This window comes from Macrotis lagotis, chromosome 1, assembly GCF_037893015.1.
Source record: "Macrotis lagotis isolate mMagLag1 chromosome 1, bilby.v1.9.chrom.fasta, whole genome shotgun sequence".
Lineage (NCBI taxonomy): Eukaryota > Metazoa > Chordata > Mammalia > Peramelemorphia > Peramelidae > Macrotis > Macrotis lagotis.
The window spans coordinates 732,652,469-732,666,406 of record NC_133658.1 but is presented as its reverse complement, the minus strand read 5'-3'; the positions used below and the strand labels follow the sequence as shown (position 1 = coordinate 732,666,406).

Below are 13,938 nucleotides of genomic sequence, written 5' to 3'. Positions count from 1 at the left end.
CGCTTAAAGGGAAGGCCGCCGCGAGTGAAAGTACGCCGACCGAAAATGCAGGCGTTAAAGTCCTCCACCTGAGAATGCGCGCCGCGTGGCGCGACGGGGGTGGGGGTGGGGGTGGGGGTGGGGGTGGGGGTGGGGAGAGCCACGAGGTCTCGGCGGCCCGGAAGCAGCCTGCTGCGGCTCTGGCCAGCCCCTCCCCCCGCAGCGCGGGCGCGTGCGCTCAGGACTAGGCCAAGGGTGAGAGGTGAGGGGTGAGGGGTGAGGGGTGAGGCCGGGCTGCTTCGCCCAGTGTGGTGGGAGCGGCCCGGATCTGGAGTCTGGAGACCCCGGGGTTGGAATATATGCCCCTGGGGGTCACTCCATAACCTTTCTGAAAGGAATCTTGGAGGCCGCGTGGCCCCACTTTGGAAACCCCAAAAGACTCCACAGCGGAAAGGTTGACAGGATTTGAACCTAGCTCCATCTAGTCCTCATAAGTGGAGTCCTTAAAAAACATGGATACTGCAGTGGAGAATGCGTCTGTACCCGGAGAGGGAACTGCAGAGTTTGAACCAAGACCAAGGACTACTGACTGTAATTTAGGGGAAAAAAACTGATCTTGTTGTCTGATCTTGCTATCACTTATACTTTATGTTTCTTCCTTTAAGGATATGATTTCTCTCTCATCACATTCAATTTGGATCAATGAATACCATGGAAACAACTTAAAGACTGACAAATTGCCTTCTGTGGGGGGTGGGGGGTGGGGGGAGGGAAATAAGATTGGGGAAAAATTGTAAAACTAAAAATAAATAAAATCTTAAAAAAAACATTGATAGATGAAAGGAAGGGGAAATGGAAAGAACAAAGGAAGAGAAAGGGGAAAGGAAAGGAAGGAAGGAAAAAAGTCTCTCCAGTAATATTGTACAGTAAAATAATTACCATGTTAGACCTGCTTTAGAAACAAAGCATTATTCAATCTGTCATTTCCCTGGGACTCTGCAAGAGATTTTTCACCACAACAAGTTCTACCAAAGCACAGGTTAAGGTTTTTCCCCTATGTAAAAGATGATGCTTTCCTCTTCTGACTTGGTAACAGAATTCACTTATTTTCTTTTAACAGAAGCTTGAAGCAAGTTGTTGGAAATTAATCCTGTCCTCTTCCAATCTCTGTTAACTGAGCTTTCAGTTCTCATCCAATTTCAGATTCAACCATGACACTCTTCCCCTTTGTTCCAAATCCACCCCTCCCCTCAATTTCTGATTCTCTTTTCTGCTCCACCTGCTTCTTTAATTTCTAATTATTGCTGGAATCAATGGGGACTTCCATCACTAGTTGAAATGTTAATACCCACCATTGCTCACTGATACTCCAGCCCATGAGACATCCAATACTGCATAGAATATATAAGCCCTCTATCTGTTCATATACCCTACCAGGACCTGTAAGAGGAATTTTTTTCTTTCTTAGGGAATTTCTTTCTAGGAATATAGACAACTCATACCCCTAAGATCCTTTACCAATAGGTAACCAATAGGGCTTCTCTATTATCCAAGAATAGTAAGATTTTGTCTAACCATAATAAGTTCTTGATAAAGAATTTTTGGTTTATTGCTTGATTAAACATACTTCCTAAGAAGGATCCCAACCTAAGCAATTCTTCTAGAATCAAAAGAAGTGATCATTAGGTATCATTTAAGTTCATTCATTTCAATTATCAAACATTGACTCCTACACTGTTCAGAACACTGCTGAGTATTAGTTGAGGTACAAAGGTCAGATAAAAAAGGGACAAGGTCCTATGGTTTCACAATCTTTGACACTAGAATGCCCAAAAGAATAGGGAAGGATTCAGAACACTAAAGAAATAGCTTCACCAATATTATGACTCAGAGTCCTTAATAGCAAACATTTTGGTATACTTTGTGTCTCAGATCTCTGGCACTTTATTTTATGTTGTCTCCACAGTACAGGACTTTCCCAGGAATGCACAATACAAGAGAACACAAAAGATCCCCAAAGAAGACCACTGTAGTTTGGACCCTATCTCTGTCAAGTTGAATTCTCATCTGACCTTGCTTTCACTACCATCCAAACACTTAGCTCTGTTACCAAAGTTTAAGGGTCAATTTAATTCTAGCCCAGAAGATTTGACTCTTTCTATTAACATATGCTTTCTTCTAGTTATAAGTCAATTGTTCACTGCCTTAATGTGGAAAAAGTATCTCCCCTTTTAAGACTCCCTCTTTTTTACTCTCCCTGGTTTTAGGATCTGACCTCAATTGACTCATACAAAAGATTTATTTGACCTTCGTCAGGCCACCTTTTTCAGAATTAGATGTTCAGCACACTTTTAAACAGATTTGTACAAGGCATCTCTGTGCTCTGGTATGCAACATTCTATATACCTTTGTCCTGGCAGTTCTTCCTTCAGTTTTTCTTTTGAAGAGCTGGATGGGCTAATTGCCAATTGTTCCTTCTCCAGCAAAGAGATTTCTTTTCCCATAACTTCTCTTCTTGGGTCTGTCTTCTTAACCCAGAGCAGAAGCTTACATTTTAGCATCTTGTTTAGTGGAAGCCTCTCTTGTCCCTTATAAAGAAGATAATGTTGATTGGTCATTTTCTCCAGGTTACCTTGACTCAAAGATTCTGGTATACTGGTAGCTCAGAAGGGTTTGAGTATTTGCCCATGTCAGCCTGTTCCAATTGAAGTAGGGTTCTCAATTATCTGATCCTCTATAGCTCAATCCTATCTTTTCCCAGGCTATGTTTATCATCCTACAACAAAACTTGAATGAATTCATCCTTGCTACATGTGAAGTGCCACAGCAATCTTCTTCCTATTGATTCTCTTTGTCATGATATGTTCCTCATGAATAGTATGGCCTATCTCATTATACATATATATATATATATATATATTATTTTTAGGAGAGAACCTGAATGCAGTCCTGTATTATCACAAATTATGGAATTGTTTCTCATATTTAGGGAAATCGAAGGGGTTCCCCCCATCTGAAATTCAATAAATAAATCTTATCCTGGGAAAACTACATTTGTTTTGATGGAATCACTCCCTGCCAGGCAAATAGTCTCATTATCTATATTATGTCCCCTGACCTCTGGCTTTATACAACTTCCAAAGCAGGTCTAGCAAAGATACCTTCTACATGTCTCTGATTTTGAGAGACCTCTTAATGCTGGTTAATTGCTGCCAGTTCCAATGGATCAAATGATTTAGAGTTCCAACACTGAATATATTGGTTCTGCTGACTCTATTATATTCATTACTCTCCAGATAGCTTCTCCTTGTCCATTATTGATGCTCCTTGCCTTCCTAAAAGTTTTCTTTTTTTGTCCTGATCCCAAGTCTATTACTGCTATAGGACTAGGTGAGAGAAGGTGCCACACTAGAATCTCAGGTGAGGATAAATTCAATATTATTATCCCAGCAATGTGCTTTGCATAATAAGTTCATAGTAAATAAATATTTATTGAATGTTAGACAATAAACTGATCTCAAACCACCTGCTGCTTTTGTGAGCTCAAACTTCTGTTCTTCTCCCTATAGATCTGTAAAATTTTCCAAGTCCTTGCTTTTCCTGTTTTTTTTAAATGGTCTTTTAAGTAATTTATCATCAGGAAAGGCAACCTCATCTCCAGTCTTAGAATACTTTGTTAAGTAATTTAATTTTTCATTTAATCCCTTTCTAAATTTGAAATCAGCACCACTTCCTCCCAGACTCAATAAATTCTCAATGGGGGGGGAATACATATATACAAACATACATACATATACATATGTGTATGGTTTTATATATTCATATATATACATATATATGTGCATGTATGTATCTATTCTCAAAGATCATTCTTCCTTTCCTTTTAAACTCCTCTATATGATTCCATTCTGAGTTTAGAGGATTTTTTTGCTTATGACTAAATCTTCCATGAATTTATCCTCCTTCTTATTCTTCTTTTCCCTTCTCCTTTCGCTACTCTTTTCCTGTTGAATTGGATATTTTTATACCAAACTATTTGTGTTCATGTGCTCATGAGTATATTCTACACTCTTTTGATCAATTTTATAAAAGTAAGCTTCAAGTGATATCCTTTCTCATTTGAATCACCTTCTTTCACAACATGATTATATGACAAAGTCTTCCATCATTCCTTCTCCTTCCTTTTCTACTGTATCTTTCCTCTCACTTTTTTCTTTAAAAACACCAAAATATAACAAATTCATTCTTAGGACCTCTGTTTTATTTCTCTCTATGATCCCTGATGGCATTAAGGTTCTGAAGGGATGTGTGTATCTTCCATAAGAATGCAAACACTTCATCTTTGTATAGTCCCTTTTTATTGCCCCCTTGTATTTTATGACTTTGTTTCTCTTGGTTTCTCTGTATTTCAGTTTCTTCTTAGCTCTGCTCTTTTCATTAGTAATACTTAGAAAGCCTCTATTTCATTAAGCTTAATTTTATTTCCTTGTAAGGTTATATTCAATTTAGCTGGGTAAATTATTATTGGTAGTAAAGCTCTATCTTTTATGTTTTGGAATCTTGTATTCCACTCTCCTCCTTTAGAGTGGTAGTTGCTAATTCTTGTGCAAGTCTGACTGTGATTCCTAAGTATTTGAATTCTCTTGGTTATTTTCAATATCTTGTTTTTTCTTTCTTCAGATTCTGACTATGATATTCCTCGGAATTATCATTTTGAGGTTCATTTCTAGAAGTTATTAGTAGATGCTTTCTAATTTTACTTTATTTTCTTTTTTTCTAAAAGGTCTGAGGAAGTTTTATTTAATTATTTTTTAAAAACATAATATCTAGCAGTGGCTAGATGGCACAGTATATAGAACACCAGCCCTGCAGTCAGGAGTACCTGAGTTCAAATCCAGCCTCAGACACTTAATAATTACCTAGCTGTGTGACCTTGGGCAAGCCACTTAATCCCATTGCCTTGCAAAAACCTAAAAAAAGTCAAACAACATATATATATCAAAAGAGCCTAGATATTATATGTATATAATATCTAGGCTCTTTTTTAGGTCTTGCTTTATATTCTTTTTCATTTTTTTCCATTCTTTTGAATTTGGTTTAATATTTTTTTGTTTTATAACTTTTGTTTGGTCTAGTCTAATTTTCAGGGAGGCTACTGTTTGGATAAGGTTTTGTATCTCTTAAAATAAGATTTAATTCTTCTAAGTGTTTCTACTGTATCTCTTACTTCTTTTCTATTTCTTCTGGTTTACTTTCTTCATTTCTACAAAGAATTCTAATTGATCTTGTAGCCAAGCTGTATTTTTATTTGAGACTTCACATGAATATGTTTTGTTCAGAGTTTATGTTTTGGGAGTTCCTGATACCATCATTACTTATTATTAGGGAGGAATTTTTTTTTCAGCTTTAATTTCTGGATTTTTACTTTGCATTAGGACCAGATCCTCATTTATATTTCTGTGATTCTACACTTCTTTCTTCAGATATTGAATGCTGTATTCTTCAAGGGTATTTGAGTTGGCTTGAACCAGGGAAGTGGAAACATTCAATAGGCCCAAATGCCAGAACCTAGTACACAATGTGACCACTACCTCCCTGAATTTTCCAGGTTCCAGTCTCTGCTTGGGTCTAGGCAGCACAATTGAAGACTTAATCCTAGATGGAGATCCAGTAGATAGGTTCTGGACATAGTCTCTCTCAGCTATCTAAAAATTACTATGGGTTTAGAGCTGCAGTGTTGTAAAAGTCTAGCCCTGATCTAAGCCAGCATTAGAGTTCCCAGATCCAGTCTGAGGTCTGAGTAAAAGCACTGAAAACCTGCCTTTTTCTCACAAATCTTGTCTTGGTCATTTGTATGTGGGTTAAAATAGTGATTTTGATCAAGAAAAAAATGACCCACTAAGGTTTCTCCTTAGATCTCCTTGTTCCTTACTACTCAGGCTGACATTCTTATTTGATCTTTTTTGGAGCAGGTTTTGAGGGGAGAAGGACTGCACTTCTTCTTCTTATACCTCTAACTTTGCTAATTCCCCCCAATAATCCTCCTTGTTGAAGCTCTAGATGGAACTCATGTCTTACTTAAAGCAGAAGTATTTAAATACAACTGGGTGCAGCTACCTAGTACAGTGGATAGAGCACCAGCCCAGGAGTCTGGAGGACCTGAGTTCAAATGCAACCTCAGTCACTTAATAATTATCTAGCTGTGTGACCCTATTGCCTTACAAAAACAAAATAAAGCCAAACAATATAAAACCAAAAAAACTTGCTGACAATTGCATAGCAAAGTGCTCCTATCTCATTTAAAGGAACTGTCCAATCCAGGGCAGCTTTGCCTCCCCTCTTGCCACAATTTACCAATAAAAAAAGTCCACCTTTGCTATATGTTTTAAGATGTTTACAATTGTGTCTTTCAATTTTTTTGTTAATATATTTTATTTTTACATCACTCATATTTTTCAGTTTTTTTGTATGTATGAGTCCTTAACTTTTTTATTTTCTTTCTCTTTCCATCTCTCTGTCTCTCCCTATATATATATATATATATATATATATATATATATATATATATTTGTATGTATACACACATTTCTATTATCTGTTAGTGATTAATTATTTTATATTTTCTTATCAGAAATATTTTATACAATTTTTTTCTCCAGTCACTATCTTAGTTGCATTAATTTTGTTTGTTCAAAAACTTTAAAAATTAATCTGATCAGTGTGGCTAGGTGGTGCAGTAGATAGAGCACCAGCCTTGGAGTTAGGAGTACCTGGGTTCAAATCCGGCCTCAGACACTTAATAATTACCTAGCTGTGTTGCCTTGGGTTAGCCACTTAACCCCATTGTCTTGAAAATCCTAAAAAAAAATTATCTATATTCTATATATATCTATATTCCAAAATTATCTATATTATTTTTAGTAATTGTCTCTAACCAGGGTGTACTAGAGCTAACTCATACCCATTCTCCAGAATCTATTAAGTTTTTTTATTGTGAAGATTTACACCTCACAAATCAGTAAATACTATAAGGCTTGAGTTTTTATTGTTGTTGATTATCTAAACTTAGGAAAGTGATGGAAAAATGTTAATGCTGATTAAATTTAAAAGCATGTGATTGTGAAGTTGTTCTTTTTTTGGGGGGGAGGGGAGACAGTTGTTAAACATTTACTAGCACACTCCTGCTTCTATCCCTTGTTTTGCTCAATAATTTATCCTCCTAGCCATATTTGTAAAAGTTACCTACTCTAGTCATCTTCTAATTTTTTTTAATAACAGTTACTATACTAGGTAATATATCCGTCTAATTATTGTGGTGTATGGTTACCAACATCTTGGGATAATATTTTGGTCTAATTTCTTACCACCTTCCAGTTTCTACCTACTATACCACTTAGCTGCCCCATCAACACCTTCTAGTTTATAAGTCTTTCTTGTCAAGCATTTAAGGGTTATAAAAATACTTAATAAATATTATCATTTTATCCTCACAATAACCTAGGAGATGGATGCTATTGTTATCTTCATTTTACAAATGAGGAAACTGATATAAACAAGGTTGAATGACTTGCCCAGATAGCCAATAAGAATCTGAGACTGGATTTGAACTCAGGTCTTCCTGATTATAGGTCCAGTGCTCTGTGTACTGCAATGCCTAGCTATCTCTGTCTAAAACAGAGTTCTTTCCTGGGTAATTTATGTTTGGAGATTCACCCACCATCAGGTAGATAAATTAAATTATTTCTTATTCTTCTTTCTTGTGCCTCTTCCATTGACTTACTTTTCTGCTTCTTAACTAGTATGACAGCACAGTGTTTAGTGCTTAATAAATTCTTATGGCCCTGACTTAATAAAGGTTCAAATCCCATTTCTGACATGTATTAGCTTGTGACCCTATTCCTTAACATCTCTCCTATGTCTGTTTCCCCATCTATAAAATGGATATGAAAAATAACACATATCTCACAGGGTTGTTGTGAGATTTAAGTAAAATAATATATTTCATATGCAATATAACACACAAACCTTAATGTCTTACATAAAAGGTCTGCTAGTATTATTTATGAGACCATGAACAATTCACTTAATTGTTCCTAGGCTTTAATTTCCTTATCTATAAAATGAGAAAATTAGATTGCTTAAGTCTCCTCCATTATTAATCAAATGATTATAGATAAAAATGACCTATAGACTATTCTTGATGTGAGTCTAAAGCTCAAGTGAAATTGGGGCAAGTGATGATGTGATGATGATGATGATGATAATAATAATAATAATAATTCACATTTATATTGTGCTGTGAGATTTAATAATACTTTCCCAGAGATGACAATTGAAGTCTTGAGAATATGTGAGATTGCCAAGAGAAAAAAACATAGATAGTGAAGAGAGGCTTGGGAAATGTCCACCTTAAGAGATTTAAAAAAGAATGAAGAACCAGCTCAATAAAAAGAGGAACAGTTAAGTGGATATAATCAGAGAATCAGGAGAATGTGGCCTGAAGTATCCAGAAGGATGGAGAGGTCAGTAATGTTAAGGACTAAGAGTGATCAAAGACGATAGAGACTGAAAAAAGACCATGGGACTTGAAGTTAAGAGATCATTGAGACCTTTGAGTGAACAGTCAGTGGAGTGTTGGGGATTGAAACTATAATGCAAAGTTTTGAGGACAATGAATGGTAAGGAATTGGGAATGTCAGATACTGACAACTTTTTCAAAGAATATTTTGGCAAACATCAAAACCAAAACCAGCTGGGTAAAATTTTATTTAACTTAAAATAATAACATATCATACCTCTCAAAGTAATCTTTTATTTTAAAACTTAGGAAATAATTTTTTTAAAAATTAGCACAAATCTATTTCTTCAGCAGAGTTAAAGAATATCTTGTGGCTACATTTGTGACAGAATTCTTCATATCCTCCATAAGTATTAAACTTAAGTAAATTTCTTTATCAAGTTTTAAATCTACTAAAACTTTTAAGATCTCAAATTCATCATTTCTAATGTCAGAAAATGACACCACTAACCATTAAAACAAGCTGAGCCAGGCAGTAAGCAAACTGAATTTGTCTAAAATAAGGGATATATAATGAATGAGAGAGACTTTCAAATCTTCTAAATAAAAGAGCATTTATAAACAGAAAGCCCATTTATCTTCTTTGAAAAGTGTCCTTTTTAGAAGAAGAGTAAAAGCAGTATATGGTTCAGAAGTCTATTTACTCTGTGAAAACACAGAAGAGATTTAAGGTTTTTTAGCATCCAACAAATAATTTTTTTGTCTTTAAATAATTTTTAAATAGTATTTCAAAAATAAATGATTTCTTTTGCATTCAAGAGAAAAAAACAGAAAAACTGGTACAAAAACTTTAATATTCACTTATAAAAATCAGCATGAAAACTCAAGCATAAAAGAACCAAATTTGCTACTGTTATTAAATATACAATCTTAAATAAGCAAGTATCAAAATATAATATTAGCTCTCATAATAAATTTTAAATATAGCACATATTTGAAGTAATCATAATCTTTTGGTAATATTCTGAGTGTTTGGTGAAACCACACTAACCAAGGGCTATTTTTTCTTGGTGTAAAGTAAGACTGACTGAACATATTAAAATATTTATGATAATTCAAGTTTTAACCCCCCTCCCCTGTTCTTTCTCCCTACTCTACTGTTATGTGAAATAAAAGACAAAATCCTGATGGAGGAAGCTTCTTAGATGTAGACTTTTACATGTTAACTGTATGGCAAAGACTTTCCACTGTACATTTGAAACATTGCTTTTCAGTCTTTTTTTTTTTTTTGCAAGTTGGGTTTCAGCTGCAAAGATTTTAAAGGCTGCTTTGTCGGCAGCCTAGTTCACATCCCTGACCTTATTAAAGTGGAAGTGAAAGCCCCCCCTCTCTTTTTTGCAACAGTAAATCTACTAATTTTACAGTCAGTTGAACAGCAATAGATTAATTTGTTTAAAGTCTGCATTCACAAAGAAAACCTGAACTCCACTGGCTTGAATGGCTGAAACTGCAGTACGATATTTGAAGGGTAGAAACTATTACAACTTGGCCTAGAATGATCCAGCCAGTTCACTGTCACCTGCTCTCAGCACAGGTGCTGACCTCTCAGTCTATTCTGGGCCTCCTGACAGAGTAGCAGTGAGGCTGGGCCTTTGTGTGCGGCAGAGAACGCTTTTCCAATGACTGGGCCAGGCTTCTCCAGCAACCACAGGAAGCAGAATAAAGAAAAGGTTAAGGGCCACCTCAGAGGTCAGAATGGGTTAAATTTAGTTAACATCAGAGGTTATAGCTTTTAACAAGAGCTTGAAGAAAACTTATTCGAAGATGCAATTTGTTTCTTCTTTGTCAACCATTATTTTTTTTGTACTCTATTGATAGTGACAGCTTAACAAAGTTTTTATATGCTGGAGGTTTTCATCCTTGGGAGAATAAAGAACTGTGTTCCTAAAAAGAAATGCAGGTGGAGGACTTTATAAAGCTTCCATGATTTTCAAATTGAGTGTTTAAAATGGGCTCCCTGCCTGGTCAAGTCAAAAATAATCTGTAAGGGATTTTAAAAAAAAATACACATTAGAGATGTGTAGAAGCTCTTTATAAATAAGTTACCAATGGTCCAGACTTTTAGAAATAGTGTAACAACAGAAGGTTCTTTGTGTATTTTATTACATATCACTATATTTCAATTTTTCCAGTCATTATTAAAAACTGCCAGGAGGAATCCTCCTGAATTTTTAAAGGTATATGTCCTTTAAACATAAAGGGTAATAATATCCAAAACTACTTTTCCATCTCATCTCCATGTAAGGATGTTCACAAATGACTATCACTCCTGAATGTCCACATCGTTTTTCTGTTCTATGTTTGATGCTCAAAGATTGAACTGTTTTAGAAAATATACCACTCAACAGAGAGGCAGGTAAAGTCCCAAACTCTGTAGGTAGGCATTTAATATGCATATTTAGTATGTGTCAAGAAATCAATTTTGTGGTATCCTCTATTTATTTCCAGTATCCTGTGAGAGTTATGTAACATTTTAGATACATATTTAAATACTCAGTGGATCTATGCTCTCTATCCCCTTCCATGATGGCTTTTTACTCTTCAATAATGGTGATTACCTTTCCTTCTATCCTATTGATAGTTTGTATAGAGTTGTTTGAATTTTGTTTCCCTAATTAGACTGTGAGGTCCCTGAAGGCTTTCTTTTGCCTTTCTTTGTATCTCCATCACTTGGCCCAATGCCTGCACACAGTCCACACTTATTAAATGCTTACTGATTGACATTAATTGACTCTTGAAAACTACAACCCATTTTAGTCACATGGTTACAGTAAATGAAAGACTTGAATCATTCTGAATTTAGTTGTTGTTTTGGGATGCAGAATGAAAGTTCCTCAAGGACATTTTTCTCACAGCTAGTTGTAACTTACACATCACAGTTGTTCAGAATGTCATTTTGGTCATTTCTGACTCTTCATGATCCCTATTTGGGGTTTTCTTGGCAAAATACTGGAGTAGTTTACACTTCCCGCTCCAGCTCATTTTTCAGATGAGGAACTAAGGCAAACAGGGTTAGGTGACTTGCCTGAGTCACAAAGCTAGCTCTACCTAGCTGCCTCTACATATCACAGTGCCATATGGCAAATAAGCTTTGACACTGGGTTAGTGAAAATGATGATTTTCATAGATAACTAAAACTAACTGCTTTTCATGCTTAATCCATTTAAGAAATGTTTTATTCTAGTGGATTATCAAGAAGTTCCTTATCAATTTAATGAAGTCATGGTCATTATTAGGAGGAAGTAATTACCCTACAGGTAGTTACATAACATAGTGAATAGAGTGCTCGGCCTGGAGTCAGTAAGACTAATCTATAAAATGGGCTGGAAATGGCCAACTATTCCAGTATCTTTGCCAAGTAAAACTCTAAGTGGGGTCACAAAAAAATCAGATACAGTTTAACGACAACAATTTATCATATGCTGTAGAATAGTGAGACCATATATGCCTAGACACAGAATGATTTCCGTTAAGTTTTTTGAACTTGTCTGCCTATTGTTTAGTTTATCATCTTCTTGCAACTCCCCTCTAATATTTGTTTGTTTTCTGGGGTAAGGGCCAAGGCAGACCTGTGATTTCATTCACATAGGAACACTTCTAGTTTTTATTCTGAGAGAGCAGCTTGAGTGACTGAGAAATTAAATGATTTGTCTAGAAACATATAGTTAGTATGTGTCAGATGATGGACTTGAGACCAGGTTTTCTTAACTTAAAGTTCTCAATTTGTCCTACCATTCTTACTTCCTCAGCCCTCTAAAACAGAGCTCCTGACTATCTGAGAAATCAAAGAAAACTTTTTTAGTAGTAACTGAGATGAATAGGCAGATTACACAAGTGCCTTTCTTTTAAGTCAAAGGTATGACTTGGTGAAAAATCATTTGAAGCTTAAAAGTCCGCCCCCCCTTCTTTTCTTCATACTTCCCAGTTCTCAGTAACTCAGGTCCTCTGATTTTGGAATCAGTACATACAACTATACTACATTGTCATCACCATTATTTCCATTAAAGAACATCTATTAAGTTGTAGTAATAGTAGTAGGAGTAATAATAATAATAATACTTATAATGAGACAGTGCTGCATAAATACATAGTCGACTGAGAGCCAGAAAGATCTATGTTCAAATCCCATTTCTGATATATGTTGGTTGTGTGAACACAGACAAGTCAATTAACTCTCATGCCCAAGGAAGTTTCTAAGACTTTGGAGTCTCAGAATTAGTAAAGATCTCTATAAGTGGAAGAAATTTCTTTACCAGGAATTTTTTAAATCAAGGAAATCACAGGTATATGTAACAATAACTCACATTTATAAAACTCTTTAAAAATTTATAAAACACTTCCTTAACATAGTCTTTAAAGGTGGAAAAGGTGTTAATTTTTTCCAATTTATAAATTAAGAAGCTGGAACCTAGGGAGGTTAAGGATCTTTTTGAAAGTCATGCAGCTTGTAAATATTGAATTTGGTATTTGGACCCAGGCCTGGATTCTCTCAAAGTTCTGATCTCTCCTTAATATGCCATGTTTCCTTCCTGGGAAAATATAAGTAAGGATTTAAGAAAGAAATGGGGAGATATAGTTTCAACTAAAGTCTCACCACATATTCTAGATACCATAATGAAATATTTGACACTATGGTGACCTAATACTTAGGATTTGTTGAGCTTTTGTGTTTTTTAATAATAAACCCTGAAGTTACAAAGACACGTAATACATGCACAATGTTTCTTCAGCTGATGCAACCTCTCCATGTAGGGGCAGCTGGGTGGCACAGTGGATAGAGCACTGACCTTGGATTCAGAAGGACTGGAGTTTGAATTCAATCTTTCAGACACTTGCCACTTACTAGCTGTGTGACCCTGGCAAGTCACTTAACCCTTACTGTCTCGTATCCAGGGCCTTCTCCAGTCGTCCTGATTCATATCTGACCACTGGACGCAGATGACTCTAGAGGAGAAAGTGAGACTGGTGACTTAGCACAGCCCCTCCTCCCTCAAATCCAGTTCATGTACTTGTCATGGCATCACCTCCCTGATGTTGTGGTCTTCTTCAAGAATGAAGGACAAACATCTCCATGTAGAGAAAAGCTAGGGAGCTTGCTTCTGTGGGAATCATGCAGATGTATAAGAAAAATGCTTTGGAAAGATTATAGAGAACATGTAAACGTTCCCTAACTGGTTCCAGACAACTAAACAAGTGCTAGAGAGGAGGCTTTTGGAATGACTGTAGAGACTTTAAAAAAGATCCATCAGTTACAGCCACTTCCTTATGTTTGGCTTCATTTGCTCTTGGTGGATTTTGGAGGCGCTTTCACATCTGATGAGAGACCAGGACATAACTAGCAGGCCTCTTTGAATACTCCTGCAGTCAGTCAAAGATCCTCT

At 35.9% G+C, this 13,938-nt stretch overlaps 1 long non-coding RNA gene across 1 annotated transcript in view; it reads left to right on the top strand.

Moving 5' to 3' along the window:
• The window catches only part of LOC141507960 (uncharacterized), a 91,494-nt gene that overhangs the window by 1,378 nt on the left and 76,178 nt on the right, over positions 1 to 13,938 (top strand). The window lies entirely within an intron of this gene.